The sequence below is a fragment of the Phyllostomus discolor genome, chromosome X (assembly GCF_004126475.2).
Source record: "Phyllostomus discolor isolate MPI-MPIP mPhyDis1 chromosome X, mPhyDis1.pri.v3, whole genome shotgun sequence".
NCBI classification, from domain to species: domain Eukaryota; kingdom Metazoa; phylum Chordata; class Mammalia; order Chiroptera; family Phyllostomidae; genus Phyllostomus; species Phyllostomus discolor.
The window spans coordinates 5,655,165-5,675,308 of record NC_050198.1 but is presented as its reverse complement, the minus strand read 5'-3'; the positions used below and the strand labels follow the sequence as shown (position 1 = coordinate 5,675,308).

The following is a 20,144-nucleotide window of genomic DNA, read 5'->3' as shown; positions in this document are numbered from 1 at the left end:
AAGGGGAATGGTTGGGAAGGGGAAAGGCTGAAGGCCAGAGGAAGAACAATAAGGAGTAGCAGGGAGGTGACAAGGGCCCTGCAGTGGATGGAGGGTATGATTGAAGGTGAATTAAATGTCTTCAACCAGTTCCTGATGCATGGAAAGGAAGTTGGCAGTATCAACAGAAAGAAAGGAGGCTCAGTTAAGATGCTCTGTGGGGAGCTAGGTGCGTATCAACACCTCAGAAAGCAATTGTGCTGAGAATTACCACCTCAGCTAGACCCATTTAATGCCATCTTTAAAGTCTTTGCTATGATTATGAGCAAACTGGAAGAGGACAGCACAATAGCACACATGCCAGGAAACCCTGGTCACCCCTGAGCCTGATGGTCTCTGCTATCATTGGGTGTTTCATTGGGAAAAGTGGTTCCAACATCAAAGATATCTGATAAGAAAGTACAGGTGCTCAGGTCCAGGTGGAAGGGCGCATGCTTCTCAACTTAAATGAGCAGGCCATTTCACCTGCTGGCATCCTAAATCCATCCCTGTATCAACACATAGCAGTCTGCTTATTCTGGAATCACTCTGACCTTGAAGTCCATCTAGCTCTCTGGCCATCTTTACAGGTGATCAGGACAGGCACATAATAAGCAGCAATGTGTGAGCTATCCCCATACCACCCTATATATGTGCCTCAACAATGACCTGAAGGGACTTCCTCTGGGACTTCCTCTGCAGGCCTATACCATCCAAGGACCGCAGCCACATTTGACCAGGCTGCCCCTGTGGGCAATGCAAAGGTCTTGCTTTTCTATAATGCATGGCAACCCTGGATTCAATGATGTTCAATCCACTCTCCACAGGTAAAAGGCTATTGGGCAAGTTTAAATGCATCCACTAACACTATTTGTGAACACATCATCTCAAGCATATTGATTGGCTTCATAATGGGACATTAGGAAGCCAAAATTAGTAAGATATACCAGATGTCTAGGATACAGATCAAACTGCAAACCCAGCTCTGGCTGGTGTGGCTAGGTGGATTGAGTGCCAACTTGTGAACCAAAGGGTCACCAGTTTGATTCCCAGTCAGGGCACATGCCTGGGTTGCAGGCCAAGTCCCCAGTAGGGGGTGCATGAGAGACAACCACACATTGATGTTTTTCTCCTTCCTTTCCTCTCTCTCTAAAAATAAATAAATAAAATCTTTTTAAATAAGTATAAAAATAAACAAACTGCAAGCCCAGTAAGAAGGATCTAGTGATAAGCAGGTTACCATCATTGGATCTGCTTCCAGCATTAGCCTGGTTCAATGTCTGTCAGGCTTTCCTCAGAGAGGAGTAGCATGGGAAGCAGCTAAAACCATGCAAATGCATCTATAATCCTTGCTGGCTGTTCACCACCTCTGATCCATCTGTGTAGTCAGCAATTCTGAATAGTCAGCAATTCCCATAGCCTGTACAATGCCCATTTCTTTATACTTTATGATCCATTTACGATTTTTAAATTATTTTAATTCCCTTCTACTTTCAGCTATTAGAGCTGAGTTCCATATTTAGTTCTATAAGCTTCTCCCTGTTTTGTTTTATTTGGGTTTTTTTTGCTTATAATTTTCATTTGTCATAGAACTATAAAAGTGGAATACTAAATACAATTCAGTTTAGTCCTGGAATGTATGAAATTTTTCAAAAAATAATTAATAAATGGACTGGAAAATTTTTTTAATCAAATAAGGTTTTCCTCATAGTTATTTTTACTACTGTTTCGCAATCACATGAATCTTGAAATCTTGATATAGTCTTACTCTTTCTCTGAGTATCTGTTTTTTTATTCCTCTTTGACAAAAGCTACAAGAACAAGAACATTGTATTCTATCGGTAATGACTGTGGGGCAACCCATCAGAGGTCAAAGAATTGACATTTCTATTTTTGCTACTATATGCCAAGCTCTGTACTGAGCTGTTGATGTACATTATGTAGTTAATTCTCTTAACAATTCTGGAGGGAGGTATTATTATCCTTCTTTTATAAATGGAGAAGTTGAGGCTTACTGAGATAAAATAAACAAAGTCACATAAGTCGAACAGCCAGTGAATGGGAAAGGCAGGATTTGAACTGAATATTGAACATAACCCCTAAATTCATGGCTTTCTCAGGGAAACATGCTGCCACTTGGTAAAAGCAAGGGACTTGGCAAAGTTGTTCTGCGAGAGGAAATTATAAAATGTCGCCTTTCCTGCATGAAAATTGGTAAGGAAAATCTTCATATTCACTTTATGTCTTGGTGTGGTTACCCTGGAAGTGGAACCTAAGAAAAGAATTTGAATGCAAGTCATATCTTTGGGTGGTGGTTCTAACATCAGTAGGGAAATGGAGACAGAAGTAGAAGGCAGCCAATAAGGGGAACATTATCAAATACTGGGATGGCAGGGGGGTCACTGGAGTTCAGTCCTGCTGGGGAACTCCCAGAGCCCACTGTTATCCCATACCCCAGAGTCAACCCACCTCATCATTGCTCCGATGGAGAGGTGAAGCAGCTGGGCCCCCAACTCACAGCCATCATTAAGTGAAGGCAGCCTGGGGCAGAACTACTTTCCAGTACTTTGGCCTTGCCCTAAAGGAGGGCCCAGATGCTCTTAGAGGTAGAAAAGGCAGTGCAGGTGTTTGCAGGAGAGAGCCTTTGTTGAAGAGGTGGATACCAAGGCGATGTGGCAGAAAACCAATACTGTCTGCTACACCCTCTACCAACAACAACCAATGAAAAGTAGAACTAAACCTAAGCTCTGGTAAAGGAGAGAAGGTTGGAGGCTATAGAAAAGTTTAAAATCCTTCTAAAGGGCTGTGCAATGTAATATTCCTGAGACATTTACACTGGCACCTTCAAATCTAATTTGCCACACCAAGGAAGTGACACCCACCACACTGCAGTTTAATAATTTAGCTTTATTCAAGAACGATCCTATTAACAGTCTATTCATTTTCTCCATGGCAATTCAGTCATTGAAATTCACCCACTGTGTCTTGTGACTATTAGTGATACTCTGGGAAGTATTATTTATGAGCGTGTACAAAAAAAAACCAACAACAAAAGGTTTGACAAAGATTTCACATGTAACCTGATACTAAAGACATGATTTCCAAATCTGATTGGGGAATGGGCTGGCTGGGTTCAGTCTCAGACATTCTCTTTTAGGTGGAGTTTTTCATCTCAATTTCCCATTCACAAAATGGGGAGGGGGTGGATAGTGGAGGCAGTATTTAGAGATTTTAAATACTGACTAAATAAAAGGGCTTTTTAATGCTAATTAACCCACTTAATCCCTTTCATAGACAAGCACTTTCAACACCTTTAAAAGAGAAGAAATGTAATAAATGGGAGAGGGAGAGGGAAGGTATGGACAATTTAAGAAAGTGACAACTGAAGTTAACTTGCACTAAGTATACAGTGCTGTGATGCTGGGCAGATTCAGAAAGAGCAAACATTCAAAAGAAAACACTACAAAATTGAAATAATTTGCAGTTTCTGGCTCAATTCCTTGTTCACTGATGTACAACTAGTGTCCTGCTTTGTACGAAGGGGCTGCAATTTAATTCGTTTTCTCTTGTAAAAGTAGTTTTACACTAAGGAATAAAAGAAAATTAGGCTAGGTAGTTATCAAAGCAGTCACTCTTTTCTTGCCTCCTGCCCCTCCATATATATGAACACACACACATACCTTTTTAAAGACAACATTTTCTTTCTTAAAGATGAAATACTTTCTAAGGTAATCTGATGTTTGGCATGTATTTAAGCCTCAGGACTTTTTTTCTTAGGGTCAGCTAAATTGCTTGCTGATCTCGGCACTACTGATGGATTCAGACTGACCTGGGTTAGAGTTCAGGTTCTACCACTTACTGGTCTTAGTTGTTTTTTCACTTGTAAAATGGTGCTAATAATGATATATTCCTAATCAGCTGTAGGAAAAAAATTGTGCTTCAATGGACTGCCCAGAGCAGGGAGGTCAAGAAACCTTTTTGTAAATGGCCAGATAGTAAATACTTTAGGCTTCATGGGATACGTGGGCACTGCGGCAGCTACTCAGTTGTGCCATTGTAGCATCAAGCAACCAGAGAATACACAAATGAAATATGTGTGGCTGTGGTCCAATAAAATTTTATTTACAAAAATAGGCAATGAGCTGCATTTGGCACATGGGCAGTAGTCTAGAGCACACCTTTCTTGAGGTTATATGATTATTGCCTTTGAGCCATTTTACAACTCTATATTTGCAAAAATAATTCTTGTCTATAGGCACACAAATTCTGTCCAAATTCTGCAAAAATAATTCTTGTCTATAGACAAGCAAATTCTGTTCAATTGACTTCCTTCCCCAACTACAGAAGAGATCAATTTTGCTTTCCTTTGCATACCCATTTAAATATTTCTGATTTATAAATATGTCTATTCTTTGGATTCTCCCTTCAACTGGTTTAATATCATATCAGTTCCCTTCTTGATGAATTAAATATTTAACAGTCTTAAAGAAAAAGTTATTCTGATGCTTGTTAAAATGGTAAGAAAGATTTTATTCAGCACTAATTCAAATGCTGTGAACACTTTTGCAGTAGAGAAGGGAGATAAGGTTCAACTCTGGATACTGCAAAGAACTGTTAATGGCCAACAAGTAGACTGAGAGGGTCAGTGGATAGTAAGTTACTAATAGGAGACATTAAGGATAAAGGGCTTCTTGCCAAAACAACTTAATAGGATTCTTGCTGAAGGCAGGCCAGGGTGATCATACATCAAGGATGGAGCGGGTGGGGGGATGAGGAATTTGATCAAATACCTAGGAGATATCAGGGATGGGGGGGGTGATTCTCACTAACTGGATTTAGAGGTTTTCTTGCTAAAACTGGGCAAGGTAGGCCAAAGATGAGGTCCAAGGATGAAGCCTAGTCAAAAAGAGAGCTCAGAGGACTTTTGTCTACAGTTTGGTTAAGGAAAGAGCTTTTGCCATATTAAAGAAAAATGTTCATGACACTGTTTAAGGCATACCTCATTCAGGGGGATTACTACAATGAGGTTTTGCAGGGGAGGGGAGAGCTGACTCAACTCCAAATACAACGACACATGGAGATTTATGGCCAAAAGCAGGGAAAAGTCAGTGGATAGAAAATTACTAAGAAGAAACATCAGAGATGAAAGAGATTCTGGGTAAACTGACTTGATAGACTTGATAAGATTCTTGCTGAAGGCAAGCCAGAAAAGTAAGATATCCAGGGGGGATGAGGAATTTGATCAGATATCAAGAGAAGTGGAATACCAAGAATGGGGGATTCTGGCTAAACTGACTCAGTGGGATTGTTGAATAAGCAGGCCAAGGACAGAGCCCAAAGTTGGAGCCTTGAGGGCTTAGAGGAAACTGAGTAGAGTTAGGTTAAGGATAGAGTCTTTGTCAATCAATGTGTGTTCCCTTTACATTTGTATGTAAGTCACAGTTGTACATTTTTTCAAAATTAACCTTTAATCCAGCCAATACTTTTGAAGGAATTAACATACCAATTGGCATATGGTAAGGACTGAAGAAAGTTATTATTGGGTTGTTACTGCTGCTTTTGTCGTTATGTTTATATGAATGAGAATGCCAACAAGAAACAGAACTCAGCCAAGAGATTCAGATGAACAGATTCCAATGAAGAGAGTACTTTGTGGGCAGGTGAAGGGAACCGACAAGGAATATTAAAGTATCCAGAGTCTATGATAAAGAACCATTAATACTCTTGCGCTGAAGGAAACAAGGGGGAGAAATAGTGTCTCTACACCGCAGTGAGAGCTGGAGCCATGTGCAAGGGGGCCACCTATCAGGATCTGGAGTTACAGGGAAACCCAGGACTTGCTAGAGATAGGATGCTAAAACAGGGAGGGACCAGAATCTCTCTTTCTTCCTGCTTTCTGATCTCTTGCTGGACCCTCCCTTTGGCTGAACCCAATCAGAAGGCAGCTGACAGGGGAATCTAAGTGATGTAGTCTGTTTCTTGGTACACAGAGCTGGGAAAAGAAGGTAGAGAATGTATCTTGGTGGAGCAGGGGAGAGTGAAGAATAATCAACACAATTATTATTATATTTTTATAATGTTCAAAACCCACAGAATATGCAATGTCAAGAGTAAATCATATTGTAAACTATGAACTTTGGGTGATTGTGATATATCAGTGTAAATTCATTGATTGTAACAAATATACATTCCCCTGGTGGGGAATGTTGATAGTGGGGAGGTTGTATGTGTTGAGGTAGGAGGGCAGGAGGTATATAAAAATCTCTCTACTCTCTACTCAATTTTGCTGTGAACCTAAAAGTACTCTAAAATAAAGTGTATTACATTTTACAAATATTTTTATGATGATTTATATTTTCTGAAACCTTTGCATAAAAGTTGTTGTAAGGAAATAGGGAAAATGTAGAACACTCATATTGCAGACAAGGAAAGTAAAGCTTCAAGTGCTTCAAGTTCAACTAACAAGTGGGACAGCCTTCTAATTCTAAGTTCAGCGTGCATAGAGCAGAGGTCAATCTTTTGTGGCAGAAAATGCTAAGGAAGCTAAGGAAGAAAGCAAAGAGAAATTTTCCTGTTTTGTACATTTTGTCCCTAATAAAAACAGGACTTGATCCTAATTACTTCTTGTCAACAAAGTGTTTCCAAATATGAGAGTGTGAGTGTGTGTGAGTGTGTGTGTGTGTGTGTGTGTGTGTGCCTAGGGGATTAGCCTCATGGGATCACTCTCTATAACTCTTCTCCCAGAACTGTTGTGTTGAGGTAGTTGTACTTTGAGAGACCCTCCTTATATTTTAAACTCTCCTCTTCCACACACCAACCTCTGCTGGTTTTCCAAAGGCAGAGGAGTCCACAAGAATGTCGCATGAAGAGTGTATTCAGATCTCAAGGGTGGAGTACAAGGATATCAGTGTGCCAGTGTCAAACCTCTCTGGCAATTCGTTTCCTCCACCTGAAAAATCTCTCTCACCTCCACTCTTGCCCAACTAAAGCTTCCTCTTTAAGGCCTCAATTGAAATGTTACTTCCCAAAGAGATGCCTTCTCTCACCCTCAATATAAATTGTTTTTCCCATTATTCTTTTTTTGTATGCCTTATTTCTTTTTCAGAGAGCTTATCACATTGTATAATGGTTTAGATACCAGTCAATCTGTTCATTGCTAGAATTCCTTTCTACCAACTATAAGGTTCATGAGAACTAAAACACTATTTACCACCAGTTCCCTACTATTCAGCATAGGCCTTGACATGGAGGTGATAATCAATAAATGTGTGTTAAATAAATAAATGCATGAATAAGTGAAGTCAATAAATTAACTTAAATGAATGAAACTAGTCACCCCCTATAACCTCACATAACAGCCTTTTCTTACTCCAACTAGACTACAGAGAGCAAGATACCAGAGGGAAAGTAAAGATTTTGGAATTAAGATAGGTTTTACAGATAGTTATAAGGACTTGGGTTTGTATTTTGAGTGATATAGGAAGCCGCTGGAGTGTTTAAGACACCTTTTGTTCTATTTTCTTCACCTAGCACTCTGTCTCATCCTTAATTACGTATTGAATGCACTCAATACATTTGTTGAATTAATAAATAAGTGAAAATATTATCTCTATCCAAAAATAACTTATGGGTATTATGATAAGATACTATTCATATTCATGGATTTGTTGGACAATTCCAAGAATGGGATGGAGAAGACACATGCCAGACTTCAACCAAACATTTGGTGAAAGAAACTTAGTAATTACATTTATATATTTCAAATTGGCTCATTTTCTGCCTTGTCTCCACTATTTCAATCATAAATAGCTTCACAGCAGAGCCCAAGTCTATACCTAATTCCGGGCCTGATGCCATGAGGTATGCCAGAAATACTCTTCTAGCTCTGATGCTCCATCAGTAGGTGAATTAATTTTTAGTTCAGTGAACTTCACATGCCAGCCTTCTAACTAGATCCTGGGCAATCCCTCATGGTGAGCTACCAAATGTGGTTCCCACTGTCTTGCATAGTCAAGAAATAGCTGTGAGAATTTTAGTCTTTCCCTTGGCTTTCCCAACTCTCTAGTCCTCCCTGGTGATGAAGGTGGGAGTAATGGTTGTTGATCTGGAATCATTGGCTTTTCTGCACAAAAACTAGAGGCGGTGCTCCAAGGTTGTGGAAAAAGCTTTGAATCTGTTTTTAGACTCAGCTCACTATCTGTATGTCTATAGACTCATCATGTCATCTCTCTGGCCATCAGTGTTTCTAAAACATAAAATTAGAGAGTGGAGGGTGAATAAGAGAATTTCCAAGATCCTTTCCTGCTCTTCTAGTATTCCAATCACGGATGTGACATGAGAAAATGATTCCTTAAATGGCCACAGTCCATCTTCTAGCTTCCAGAACTCTTTTAACCCATATATTTGCTGTATCTCTGAACCATTTCCAGAGATTTCAGATTTGGCTCATGCTAGAGGCGCTCTTGTTTCTGAAATGCCAAAGACCCTTATCAGTTTAGTAAAGGCAGATTATTTTTATTTTTGGCATTAAATTTATGACATCTGGAAAAACTTCCTGTCATATCCCAGAGGTTCCTTCCCAGAGTGTCTTCAACAGCAGCAAACAATTTACACCCACCTAAGACCCATCATGCCTAAGATGTCTTGGACATCTTATTGCAATTAGGAGAAAATGAAACCAGGAGCTCAGTCTGATGAAAACTGAGGTTGGAAACTAGTATTAAAATAGAAATCATTAATGCAGAAAAATGTAACTGAAAGTGCCAATTCATGCGAGGTAGTGTGTTTGGGAGGGCAAAGAGAGAGTGCCAAGTTGTTAAGTCTGCAGTTCTGTGGGATGGGACAAACTAAGAACAATATTAAGCCTCTACTTGTTGGTCAATATGCCAGAGATTCTGGTGAGCTGATAAAATAGGACAAGCCATTGAAAAGCTTTCAGGACAGTGCCCTTAAACATCATTACCTTAAAGGGCTAGTCACTGATTATTGTAGATTGTACTCATCCAGATGGAGACTCTGAAGACAAGAATACGAATGAGTGTAGTAGTTTACTCAGGAGGTGATCCCAGAAATCACTTAGAGGAGTGAGGAAGTAAGATAGGAAAGGAAAGAAAGCCAGTAAAGAGTATTATTGGGCAGGGTACCCACTGTGGGTTTTGAGGCTCAGTCTGCTGAGGAACTTGGTGTAGAACACACCTTAGTGTGCCACCTTAGGGGAATGGAAACTGGAGTATTTACTCTATAACTCCCAGCCATAATTAGTTAAGGGCTGCTCCTGGAGGTATTGTTGGTCTCCCCTCCTGGAGGTTGAAAGAGAACCCTAAGGAGAAGAGCTATATGTACTTGAAGTAGGATGCCTTCAGCATGTACTAGAATGGTAAGTGCCAAGGGAGTGTAAGTGGGGTACTGATAGTGCCTGCTCCATTAACATTGACTATGGGTTCACATTGCAGAGTAGTCAAATACAATGAGTCAGGTATGGGGGGAAACACTTCATAAACATGGGCAACAAGATTATAAGAGGTAAGGGGAGGAGGTAGAAGAGGGTAAAGGGGGGATAAATGGTGACATAAAGAGGTTTGACTTTGGGTGGTGAACACACAATACAATATACAGATGATATATTATAGAATTATACACCTGAAACCTGTATAATTTTACTGACCAATGTCACCCCAATAGATCCAATAAAAATTAAAAAGAAAAGAAGCATCCTTTGGGTGGCTGTCATAGAGTCATCAGGAGGTGAGGGCTGTGGAACAGCTGTGAGGTTGTCACGAGCATCATCACCATTTTTGAGGTCGCCAGGTGAAGAAGTCATGAGCAAACTTGAAAAAGGATAGTTAGACTAAGGAACATAAAAGAGAATGCAGTATCTTCCCACTCACCAATCCTTTCTTAATAGACCACTTAATATGCCATCCTACAAAGAGAGAAACAGAGGCACAGGCCAGTGAAGAGAATTTTCCAGGAAGACCATCATATTTGCCTGGAGTGAACTGCTTTGACATTGGACCCAACATACACATGTAACAAGAGGCAATTTGCCTGAGGCTTTATTCCCACAATAAATCTTATGTTTTGTTCCCTAGATGGCCTGTCGTTTCTGCATTACACTAACAGCTCCCTTTCCCAGCAGTGGTGGTAATAAATGGTGTGCTCACAATGTAGAAGTTAAAGTTTCAAGGTGAAGCCTCTGGAAGCGATTTCTTTGTAATTTCATTTATGGCCATGCCATATGTTATGGTGCAACTCACTAACTCTATGGGTGGCTCTGTGTGTGTTCCAAAGAAAGGGAGAGTGAGACACAACCCCAGCCTCCAATCCTTACCTACTTCTCACAGTGGAATTTGAATTTGGAAGTTAAAGCACCTCCTGGGTTTTAAAGGGAGATTTGTGACATCTCCTGGTGTGCATGCAGAACAGCTTGCTATCCAGCAAGAACACTGGTAATTGTTTGACTGACTTAATGAAAGATTGACAACCTCCATCTTCAGTGTACTAAAATCATCCAGTTAGTATGGTCTCTCTAGAGAGCAAAGAATGCAACATGATTGGTCCACATCCTCCAAGAAGGGGCCAAGAGTCCTAAAACAAATGAGGGAAGAACCTCAATATATATGTTTGGGGACTAAATCAGTTTCAAGTTATGTCTGAAGCCAAACAATATAACCTGACTTTGTATAGACTCCCTCAACACACACACACACACACACACACACACCATGAGAGATCATTTAGGACTCCTTGAAGACACAGTTAATATATTCTTTATCTGGTACATAGTGGAAGCTCAATAAATATTTGTTAAATAAAGGTGACCACCATGACTTTGCTTAACCTGAGGAGGGTGCATGATAAAGTAGGGAAAGCATGGGGAACAGACTGGAGTTTAAATCTTATATCCCCCTCAAGTTATCTGAATGCATTTAGGCAAATGCCTTAGCTTTTCAGTCTCAATTTCCTTACCTGTAAAATGGGAATGATAATATCTACCTCCTAGATCTGTTTTGATGATTACATGAGACGTTTTCAATAAAACTCCTAGGTACCTGATAGGTGCATGGGAAACATCAATTACTTTCCCCTCTGGAATGTTCTTGCTCATCTGGTAGACTCCCAAATATCTTTTAAGGCTCACCTTGACTATAAAGAGCAGTAAGAGGTGCTCACTCCCTCTGCCCAGATTTTCTTGTATCTCTTCAAGCAACTATTATTGTACTTCTTACCCTATATTGCAATGATTTGGGTCATTGATCTCTATCCTTAAGGCCAAGACCAAGCTTTCACCATTTTGTATCTTTAGTGCTAAGGATACAGCCTGGCATGTAATAGGCACTCAATACAAACTTCCTTTTCCATCTAGGAAAAAAAAAAGAAAGACACATACAAAAATGTAACAGTTGTTATCTATGGTTGGTGGAATTATGGGTGGTTATTTTTCAAACTGCTTTTCCCTACAATGGCCATGTTATATTTGAGTAACAAAATGATTCTGCAAAAGTAAGTAAATACATGCTCAACAAGATGGATGAATCAATGAAAGGATAGATAAATTCAACACATTTAAGTGGTTTCCATTCCTCCAGATTCTCAGTATGTGGGTCTGAGACTGAGTTTGCTACAGGGTGAGAAAAATATTTCCACTCTCATGAGTCTTCTTCCTATTTTCTATTAAAATGGCTTTGAAGTTCTGGTCTTTTTAAAAAAAGATTTTATTTATTTATTTTTAGACAGAGGGGAAGGGAGGGAGAAAGAGAGGGAGAGAAACATCAATGTGTGGTTGCCTCTCAAGTGCCCCCTACTGGGGAACTGGCCCACAACCCAGGCATGTGTCCTGTCTGGGAATCAAACCATCGAACCTTTGGTTTGCAGGCTGGTGCTCAATCCACTGAGCCACATCAGCCAGGGCTTGAAGCCCTATGTCTTATGTTCAGACTCACACTTTCTGAATACCCATTCCAAGAAGGAAGAATCACCCTCATTTCCACCACTGTCTATATGGCAGGACTCAGCAAACCTTTTCTAAAAGGTGCAGACGGTAAATATTTTAGTCTTTTGGGGCCATACAGTCTCTGTCCACAATTTCTCAACTCTGCTGTTGTAGCATGAAAGCAGCCATATGCAATACAAAAGTGAGTGAGCATGGCTGTATTCCAATAAAACTTTCTTTGCAATAACATGGCAGGCCAGATTTGGCCCAAGGGCCATAGTTTGCCAATTCCTCATCTATGACTTTGCCACTGTTGTTTCCCTGCCTGAACAGCCCTTTTTCCTGTCTGCCTACTTAAATTCTATCCATCCTTTATCTTTCCACTATAACATTAGTACTTATCATCTATTGCCTTAACCTGATGTTACTGTAATATAATTACGTGTATTCTAGTAGGTACTAGATAAATATTGAACAGTTTGCTGAGAAGTGTTCTTCTTTTGTGGGCTCTTATAAAGGGGGTATGCTTTGGAATTATGCTTGGAAAAGACTAGAATGGGAGAATGTAAATATTCATAATAATAGTGTACAGGGCATTAGTATTATAATGATGTGGTGAGCATAGTGATTCCCATCTTAGAAGAAAAAAGCATACAAAAAAAATGTTAAGCAGCTCTACAATGATCTAATGGCAGAGCAGCAAAGAGAAGCCAGGTACTACGACTCAATGTCTCATTCCTTAACAAGAATCCTGACTCTATTTCTAAAATCTAAAAGAAAAACAATAATAGCAACTTATTTGGGGGAATTTAAGACCCAAGGGCAAAGGAGGTATTAGTGCCTTTGGACCAGCTGGGAGGGCTAAATCAAACCCCATCACTGGAGGTGTTGAAGGTTCCCTTCGAAATTAGCCACCATGTAGCAGTGTGTGCAGAACTTTGGCTTCAGCTTTCAGTTTTCATTTTTTTCTTCTCTCCCAAATCCTGAGCCTATGCTCTTGGCTACATGAGATGGGCTAAGGTTTATGCTTAAGATCACGTGCCATCCTCAGCACCTCACAGCAAATGTGACTTAGTCGTCCATAAATGGTCCTTATTTGGTGGCAAGATGCTCCACTCCCTCACCCTAAAAAGGAAATAATAAAGAAAACATACCTTACAGTTGCTATGCCACTGATAAAACAATTTCCTGGCTTTCAGACCACTTGCTGACAGAGCAGACCCTTGGAGAAAAGACATGCAAAGCCTGTTGACTCCCACTTGGGGCTTTTCTGAATATTTGACAACCCATACTTGCAGCAGCAGCAGCAATGGCAGCTCTGTTTGTGAACATACACCATCTGGTCCCAGAGCCACTGGAACTAAATGAAGGGAATACATGTGAATAAAGCTTTAACCTGGTTTTTTTTTTTTCCAACACATTTGCTATGGCTTCCTTTGGAATTATAAACTTATAATTGCCATGCAGCCATTCCAACCATACCAAACCTTTTTAAATAGAGCTCATGTATTTATTGATTGCTTGATTGCTTGATTGATTGATTGATTGATTCATTCATTCATTCATTCATTCAGACAGCACATATTGAGCACTTCACAAATGCCAAAGCTGCCAATACAACAGTATAAAATTCAGACATGGTCCCTATTGGAAATTATAGTTGAGTACACAACACAGACATTAAATAGTTCAAATTAAGTGTGTGGAAGGTTGTGCATGGGATAGTACAATGTAGTATGGGTAAGATTATCATGTAATTTGCCATTCAAACCTGCATGCTTTTGAGAGTAAAAGGAGGTGCTATTAATAACTATTCCAGAACAGCAAGTTAACCTAGGATTGTCCCTGGCCAGCTGGGTCATGTGGTTCAGCTAGCTTTGGCCTTGAAGCAAGGGATATGAGTTTATAGGTTCACTTCCCTTATTCCTTTGTTACTCTGTTTCTACCTTCCTCCATTCTCCTCCTGCTGTTATATTTTTAAAGGGTAGCAGAATTTGGTGGCATGAGTGATGGAGTCCATCAGTGTCAGTACTTTCAACCCAGCACTCTGCAGCGTTGCTGGCCATTGATCTTTCATCATTTCCTCCTACTTCAGGTTAACTTGAAAAGAACCTTCACAACTTGGATGCTCCAAATCTTGACTCCTGCCTTTGACTCCACCTCCTTTCCCATATTTCAAGAATGTGGCTATACCTCTTCCCAGGGCTGGCCTGTGATTTCATACTCTTTAGAAATATGAGGAGCAGGTTGGATTTGTTATACTAGAAGCTTCTTCTTCATGGAGGAAGAGCTTCCAAAAACCCAAATCTCAGTGGCACAGTGGCCAACTAAAGGACCTCCAAAAGATATAAATACATCACTGACAACTTATCATTTTGTTCTGCCTTTAAGGCTGGGCTGTAGAATATTTCTCTTTTCATTATCAAGAATGTACCTGTAATTGAGCATCTGCCTGTGAACCAAAGGGTCGCTGATTCAATTCCCATTCATGGCACATGCCTGGGTTGCCAGCCAGGTCCCCATTTGTGGGCACATGAGCGGCAGCCACACATTGATGTTTCTGTCTCTCTCTTTTTCCATCCCTTCCCCTCCCCCAAAACATAAATAAAATCATTTTAAAATGTACCTGTAAAATTATACCATTAAGCACAAATTGGGGGCATGTGACAGATGCTAGGGAGGCTCTATCCCATAGCCCCTATGTCCACTGTGAATTCATTTCCAGCCACAGTAAATACTGCCCAGCAGGATGGTCACCACAAACACTCGAAAATCTTCTGCCTGCAGCTTTACCAGCCCCTCCTCAGGTTTCCTCAACTCACATAATACAACCTTCAACCAAAGAGATACAGGAGACAATGGATGTGGTAGCCAGGATCAAAGATGGCCCCAGTGATCTTTCCCTCCTGGTAATTATACCGTTGCGTAGTTCCTTCCCACAATGAATATGAGTGACCTTTGCAACATAGTGGAAATATGGTGTGTGATTTTTCAGGCTAGGTCATAAAATGCATTACTGTTTTCACCTTGCTCTCTTTTGGATCACCTTCTCTAGGGGAAGCCAGCTGCTATGTTATAAGGACACTCAAGTAGCCTTATGGAAAAGACCGTGTGGTGAGGAATTTAGGCCTCCTGCCAACAGCTAGCACTGAGTTGTCAGCCAGGTGAGGGTGTCATTTTAGAAGGGGATCCTCCAGCCCCAGTCAAGTCTTTGGATAACTGCAGCACAGCCAACATCTTTACTCCAATCTTATGAGAAACCCCAAGCCAGAAACCCAGCTAAGCTCTTAAAACTATGAGAGATAATAAATGTTAATCACTGTTTTAAAATGCTAAGTTTAGGGCAACCAGTTACATAGCAATAGACAACTAATATGGTGAATAAATACACCAGCTTCTGCAGAAGCACATTCCACATGGTTCCTCAGGCAATCCTCAGTGAGACTGAGCCTCAGGTATCCACAGATGGTAATCTTCTCAATGCATGATCATTTTATTTTATTTTATTTTATTTTATTTTATTTTATTTTATTTTATTTTATTTTATTTTTCTCCCTCTGTATTTCATTCTCTCTACTCCCTCACTTTTGCTTCTTGTGATACTCTCCCAAATAAACTATCTGCCTCTAAGTCCTTGCTTTGACATCTGCTTTGAGAGAACCCAAAAAAAGTTAGAACATCTTGTTCATATTCGTGGATCAACTTTTCAAAGAAAGACTGGGTTTTATAAACACATTTATGTCTTTAGAAAACTCGCAAGTCTTTATAAAACATAAATCTACCAAATATTGTATAACTCCATTAATATGAAATGTCCAGAACAGACAAATCTATAGAGACAGAGAGCAGATTAGTGGTTGCCTTAGACTGAGGGTGAGAATCCTAAAATTGGATCATAGCGATGGTTGCACAGCTCTTTATTTTTACTAAACAGCATTGGATTATTCACTTTAAATGAGTAACTTGTGGTGTATAAATTATGCCTCAATAAATCTGTTTTTTAAAGAAAGAAAACTAATTTTCATAGCTGAAACACGTGCATAAATCTTCCACAATAAAAACAATATATTTGATACAGGACACAAAATATTTTGGCCAACTATGCCTGCTCAAATACAGGAAACTAATATTAAGGACAGAATCTCATGCAGGCTTTGTCTATCCAAAGAAGACTCCCTGAGAAATGCCACATCTGTGGTTTTAGGAACCAATACCCACATCTGATATATAAGAGCACTCCTAGGGAAACTGTCTTAGGAAAGCTACCAGCAATGAACAACTCTTGTGGGATATAAGGTATGGTGGGAAGGTTGTGAGATTCTAGCATCTAAATCCCTTGATGAGAAAGAGGAAAGCACCAATTTCCTTATCATCTATTTACTTATAATCAGAAGAACTTAGGTGTGTACACATATCTTCCTTGATCCTTCTTGCTGGGGCTTCCAGACAGAAGTAGTACCCCGAAGCAAATGAGTTGCGTGGCCCGTGCTAGACACCTTCTTCCTTTGGATTGGTCAGGCTTCTACCTGGCCAGGATTCAAGTTCAGGAGCCTGGGGTAGGAGAGGAATGAGAAAGGGAAGACAAGACCAATCACTTACTTTTTCTTTACCTGTGTATTTATGGAGCTTGGAGTTCCTATAGAGTGTCCAAGTAAAGAGTGACGGTGTGAATTTGGCTTACCTGGACTGTACTGATTTCAGAGTATGTTAGGAGCATCTATTATGGATATGGGGGAAAGATGTAAAAGACACATACAAGCACAAACACACACACATATACAATCACACACACGTGTCACCTACTTGGTCATATCAGTTAGCTTTTGCTACATAACAAACCACTCTAAAACTTAATGGCTTAAAACCACTATTTATTTAGATCATGATTCTGATGTTTGTCCAGGTAATTCTTTTGGTCTGGGCTGAGATTTCTCATTTGCCTGCAGTCACATAATGAGATTTCTTGAGGCTGGACTGAGTGACCTATGATGGTCACGCACATCTGTATAGTGTTGGCAAGTTATTGGCTGGGACAATAGGGGAAACTACATGTCTCATATCATCCAGCAGGAAATTGTGTGACACAGAGTCACATGCCCCACAGGAGAGCAAGCCCCAGTGCCCAAGCATCTTTCAAGTTTCTGCTCACTTCATGGTTGCTAATGTCCCATTGGACAAAATAGGGTCACATGGCCAGAATAGACCCAAGGAGTGAAGAAATAGATTCCACCCCTTGATGGGAAGATCTATAATGATACAGGCAGAGGAAGTATTGGGAGCCATCATTTACATAATCTACCACACCTGATTTATTTTTGTTTTAACATTTCCCCCTGATTTAAGGTCTGCAGGTTGTCATTCTTCTCACTTGCTGAATAATGTGTTTTGTTCAACAGCCATTATAGCAGATAGAGAATATAATTTACTTTGAGATGAACCATTGTGCCCTGAGATTAATTAAACTCTACCTCTTTCCCTTGAAGAGAAAATTCTCTGTTACCCTAATCAGCTACTGACTGCCATGTAGACACACCGGAGTCTGGTTACAAGCTAAATATAGGATGCCATTCCAGGGAACCTGTTGACAGTGTGGATTTGGCTCACAGGCCATGGTGGGCCTGAAGTAAAGAAAAATGGTAGTGTCAAAGTCATGAAAGAGGAGAAGGGGAGAGGGAGTAAGAAAGTGAGAAGAGAGGAAGTACTCAGTTAATAGAATTGGCATTGGTGTCACCATAGAGGAACACCCAAGCACATACCACTCAACACCTCAGGAGGAATTTGTAGCCTGGAGACCTTAGCTGCATCTTTTTAAGGGTGATTCAACTGCATATGGGATAAAGTTTGACTAATCACAGTGGGGGGAAAAATGCTCTGTGTTCAATTACAATCTGTCATAACCAGTCAACACTGTTGGGTTCTGTAAGGGGGGGCGGGGGTAGAAAAAAATTGTTGGGTAATGGAGGTAGGTGGGGAAGGGCACATCTGGCTTGGGGGAATTTTTCCAGGAAAAGAGATTTAAGACTTCAGCTTCAGCTCCCCACTGTGAAACAAACATGTTAGGGGAAGGAACAGAGCCCATCAGCTCACTTTCCTCCTGCTTTACTCAGCTCCTGCAACACATTTAGCTCTACCTTAACTTGGTATCAGACAAGGGTTCAAGAACTAGTAAATAACCCTCTTGACCAAAACCCATCAGACCATAGTACAAATGCGCACACATTCAGGGCAAATGCAAGATAGTCCAGAGGGGGGAAAAAAAACCCTCTCATTGAGGTCTGAATAATAGTGTTCTTCCCTCACAGCATGGACAGAACAGTCCCCCAAACAGCCTTGTGTGGAAATTGAGGGCTTGTTCTTTGGGGTGAAGGCCACCAGTTGTCCATTACAATCCACTTTGCACTTCTTAGTGGAAATACAGCTTTACTACTTTTCCCAGTCTCCCTTGCAATGAGGCGTGGTAATGTGATTGAATTTGGGCCAGTAAGATACGAAAAGAAGCAAGGTAAACCACTTCCAGAATTAGGACTCACGACAGTACACATGTCTCCTCCATGTTATCTTTCTCTTTCCTACCACCTGGAACTCACCACGATGTAGCCTTAAACTCACGGATAACAATACCTTAGGGGATGGCAGAGCCACACAGTGGAAGGAACTCCAGTTTCTGATTGACTGTGGTGTAGAGGTGCTTACAAATTTGAACCATACACCACTGAGTTGGTACCTGAAATACAAATAAATCTCTTGGTTCTGTAGGCTACTGTGTTGTTAGGTCTCTTTATTACAGAAACTTAGCCTTTTACCCTAATTAATACTTTCATTTATTCATCCTAACTATTGTAGGTCCCCCTTAGGAAATTCTCTTCTGGTTTTGAGGTCACCATAAGGTCAGTATCTTTACTGTTGCTCAATTATAGTAGTCCCCATTTCCCCCCATTACTCTCCACCCTACTACATCCACTTCCCACATTCAATTCCCCCTCCGTTGTCTTTGTCCATGGGTCCTTTATACATGTTCCTTGATGACTCTTCCCCTTCTTTGCCTGTTATCCCCTTCACCCCTCCCCTCTCATCACTGTCAGTTTGTTCTTTATTTCAATGTCTCTGGTTGTCTTTTGCTTGCTGTTTGTTTTGCTGATTAGGTTCCACTTATAGGTGAGATCATATGGTTTGTGTCTTTCACTGCCTGGCTTATTTCACTTAGCATAATGCTCTCCAGTTCCATCCATGCTGTCGCAAAGGGTAGGAGTTCCTTCTTTCTTATTAAAAATATCAAAGTATATATCCAACTCTGAAAAAACTATGGAAATATGGATGGTGTCACTGAAATTTTCTTAGGGGGTGGGTGGTGGAGGAGAGGTGTTGATGTTGCACATGACTCAGGAAACTACTTAGAACACCTTTTTGTTTCTCTCCCCATAGTTTACTCCCTATGACAACTATCATCTTCTATGTATATGTTTCTCATTATTTCTCTTGCTCTTATGCTCTCTTCACAGACACACACACACACACACACACACACACACACACACTCCTCTTCCTTCTCCTCCACCTCTTCTTCCTACTAAGCCTCTTTCCCATTTCTGTTCTTTGTTCTATGCAACCTCTTCTTCCTCCTAGTCTAGTCTCTTTGGCCTCACCCATTTATACACTCATTGACCATCCAGGTCACACACATACACACAAAAAAAACACAAAGATCATCCTTAGCACCCACCTTTATCATGAGGCAGAAAAATCAGTCAAACAGTAACTATTTTCATGTTTTTGAAGTCAAGAGGAATATAAATAATTTAATATTTTTTCTGTTCTGCATAGGGAAACAAATTCTAAATGAGTATCTACTATGAACTCGCAAGACAGACACAAAGTCATCTGAAAGGAATCTTGAAATCTATGAGAAAATGAAAGTTCAGAAAATCACTTTCTTGGAAATTATTAATGGAAGAACCAAGATGGACTCTGGTCTCTTAACCACTCATGCTCCACTTATAGCTCCATGCTCTTTCCTGGCCCTATCCCTAATCCCTGTTCTGAATCTTGGAGGGAAGTAACTAAGGCCCCTCCACAGAATGCTTGCTGAAACTTCAGTACCATAGACCCAGAGGCAGGAGGAGGCAGGTCAGAGAGAGGGCTAGGGTAACTGAGGGAGCCACAGAGGCAACCAAGGCAAAGGCTTCACACCTACTCT

The 20,144-nt window shown here is 40.4% G+C and overlaps 1 pseudogene; it reads left to right on the top strand.

The window, feature by feature from the left end:
* The first annotated feature begins 368 nt into the window (after nucleotides 1-368).
* Nucleotides 369-7,005, top strand: LOC114505574 (annotated as a pseudogene).
* Nucleotides 7,006-20,144: the final 13,139 nt, after the last annotated feature.